This window comes from Terrapene carolina, unplaced genomic scaffold (assembly GCF_002925995.2).
Source record: "Terrapene carolina triunguis isolate 2854851 unplaced genomic scaffold, T_m_triunguis-2.0 Scaffold29902, whole genome shotgun sequence".
Classification (NCBI taxonomy): domain Eukaryota; kingdom Metazoa; phylum Chordata; order Testudines; family Emydidae; genus Terrapene; species Terrapene triunguis.
In genome coordinates this window covers 179,207-182,777 of record NW_020694253.1, presented here as the reverse complement: position 1 = coordinate 182,777, position 3,571 = coordinate 179,207, and positions in this window count along the sequence as shown.

The window sequence follows — 3,571 nt, the reverse complement described above, 5'->3', positions numbered from 1 at the left end:
CTACAGCAACGCTGCAAACAACTCAATATTTTTGTCCGTCAATCAGAGGGCTCCGGTAAAAAGAGAGAACTCACCCTGCAAAGCAACAGTGATTCACTTCAGATGCTGTTTTGAGTGCTACGGAAGATCCCAGCACAGACAGCTGAAAGCCCACAGCTCTCAATCAGAAAGAGACAGGAGGCCAGGGGCCAGCAATCAACCAGACCCCTACCAAAGGAGGGTGAAAAGGAAAGTTACAAGGGTGGTGGATGGGTAGAATTGTTCCGGCATTAAGAACAGGCTGGCTTTAGAAATAACGATTAGGGGCCATAGCACAGAGTCAAGAGGAGAGCTAGAGAGGATCAATGTGGAAAAGAGGAAAGAACCAGGACAGATCAAAACCTGCACACAGGAGTAATCCCTTTATAGGATGCTGAGAACAAAGCAGCCTCTCTCTTTCACTGCAGTTATGCCAGTGAGCTGGTTTCCAAGAGATCCCAATGAAAAGATGAATTGAATATAGCCACTACTAACTCTTAGGGGAGACCCTCTCTCCCTGCAATCCCATGGTTCATTCATTGCAATTATTCCCTGTCAGGAAATTCCAGCTGAACTGGTTTAAATGTTGGGGTAAGAGGGGAGGTTGTGCAGAAACCAGGGCAGTGGGAGATAGGGGTTCTCCGCAAGCAGGGACCTGAAAGGAAACGTGAAATTCATAGTGGCAGTCGGAGCAGCATATGGCGATGAGCGTCCGGGGTTTATGATGCAGGAGGAGGAACAAGGAAGGGACGGAATTCCATCCAGCTGGCTGTTACTGATTGGCAGGATACAGCACAACGTGTCTGAGTTTCCACACACACACACCCCACCCCAGTCTTTCATCCTGTTTTCCAGTGGGGAAATGAACCAGGGGAAGGAGAAGAACAGAGAGAGGAAAGGAGGGAAAACCCCAAAAATCAAAACCTGAGATTTTTTTTTCAGTTTTCAAAAACCAGAACAAAGTGAAAAACGTTATTTCAGGATGAAACACAATGTCAAACATCAAAGACCACTGGCAGGATTGAAACCGCTCATGGCAAATTTGGATTTGATTGAAGAGGCATATTTTGTCCCCAAAACTGCTCTGCTCCCAAAGAAAGGTGGGTCAGTATCAATATTTAACAGAGGGGGAAACTGAGGCACAAGAGAGGAGAAGTGACTTGCCCAAGGTGTCAGAACTGGGGCAGAACCCAGCCACACCCCCATTCCCATTCTAGCCACTAGACCCCACCTGCCTCCCAGAGCTAGAGAGATATCCTATGGGTCTCCCAGCATACCCTCCTCTAACCCACTACCCCTCCCAGAACTGGGGCTAGAACCTAAGAGTCCTAGACCCCACTCCCCTCCCAGAGCTGGAGATAGAACCCAGGAGTCCTGGCTCCCAGCCGCCCTGCTGTAACCTACTAGACAACTGATAAAAACTAACAGGTGGGATTGCTAGTGATTGAGATGCTGTGAGGAGCAGCGTGTGGGAAGGGTTTGAATCTTTAAAGCACTACACAAGGATGATTACTGTGCACCCCGCTGAATCCGTCCCATAATAGTGGATTCCCTCTTCCACTCCAAAAGCAAGATCACAAAAAATCCATGACAGTGAGGGGACTAGGACCCACATCTCCTGAATACTCTGCCAGTTGATGGCCCACAAGACCAGTCTTCCACAGCAGGAAAGAGTAATTATAAGAGAGGTAGAATTTGGGTAACCATGTGGAATGGGAACCTGAAAGTTATTTGCTTCTGAGAGGCATAAACCCCTAGGTTGGGGAGTTAAGAGTAACGGTTGAAACAGAGCAAACAGAAACATTCCGAAAATATTTCTTAGTGGCAAGAGGAACTTTATTGGACTATGTAATAGTGTCCCCAGGGAAGGAGCAGAACTAGGACTGGGTGAAGCACAGGAGAACAGACTGTAGGCACCAACCCATTCGCAGGAGGGTTGCACAGCATGTGATTGATTATTGAGTTGGATGCAGAAATCAGTGGGTGAGTTTCTCTGGCCTTATGCAGGAAGTCAGATGGGATGATCTGGCCTTGGAATCTAGGCGTCTTCTCTGATTTCTGCTGCAGTTCTCCTAAGCTTTGTGTGTTCCTTTCTTTTTGCATATTTAGCTGGTTTTCCTCAGATCCATTTTTTGCCGGCGTAGCGCTTTCCAAATCACATGGCTGCCTCAGTCTGGTTAAGCCCAGTGCCCTGCCGTCCTCACTGCAAGTCCGTAACTCAAAAGAAATGAGACTATACTAAAAGAGGGAGACGTATGACAAATTCCGGCTCTCCAAGTGCTGCAGGGAGTAGCTATGTACACAATCGCTCTGGATTTCCCTTTCCTGCACCAAAAACAATTTTGCAAATCTGTTTCCTTCCTGCCTCTGACAGAACAAATTTGCAGGGAAAAATACAAAACAGGACAAGGCACGACTGTCCTTACTAGGTGTTTGCAAACTTCAAAAATTCAGCTGTTAAAAAGAAAGCTCCACTAATCAATAACTATGGAATTGTGCGTGTAAAGCTCCTATGATAACGAGGCTCCAAACCTCATTTGGAGTCTTCAGAGGCTACAATAACACAGATAATAAAGAACAGCTATCGGGAGACGTCCATCCAGGGGAGAAAAGTTTGAAGCCTGAATAGCGCCACCTGCTGGTGGTAGGAGAAAGACTAGCAGCACTAGGGCATTTCCCAGCATAGAGTCCTTGACTCCACAGTACATTTGCTGGAGCCTGGTTCAGGGCGCGCTGCAGTTAACCTGGTTCCTTCCAGGCCTTTTCATGGGGCTGATTAGGGTTGGGGGGGGGGGCTGCTGGAGGATAGTTTGCAGGGTAAGGAAGTCCCTGATTTTTACAATTACTATGGGGTACACTTTATAACAGCTGTACACTGCCCAGAGCTTTAGGGTGGTGCTTTTATCAACAGGAACGCAGCAATTGCCAGGCAGGATCAGACCATTTAGCCCAGACTCCTGTCTCTGACAGCGACCAGCACCAGCTGCTTCAAAGCACAGGTCAAGAAATCCTGCAACAGTAATCCAAACATCTGCTCTCAGGAAGTTACCTCCTGACCCCTGTTAGTGCCCTGAAGCACAGAGCTTTACAGCCTTTCTCAAACTTTTCCACTTTTGGTGGTTAACAACAAAAAATCATTAGGCTCTAACTTTGGATACTCACATCTCCCATACAAAAGTCCAATCCCTCTATGAATTTTGCCAAGTTCTTGGCCTCAGTGACATCTTGTGGCAATGAGTTCCACAGGCTAATTACGCATTGTGTTGAAGGGCATTGCCTTTTACAGCCTCATCTGCTTTTCAGCTAATTCTTTATGTCAGGCTAATTTTTATAATCCTGATCCAGGCTTCCTTCCTTCCCTGCACATCAGTTTCCATGGCACACCCCTGCAGATCCAGCTACCTTCCTTCTCCAGCCTCCCCTGCCACAAGGGGGAACAATTCCAATGGTCAATCCAACAAGCGCTAATAGTGCTGCTCTCACCCAGGGGGCAGGGACTGTCTTTGCTCTGTGTGTGTGTACAGCACCTAACACAGTGGGGGCCTGGTCTATG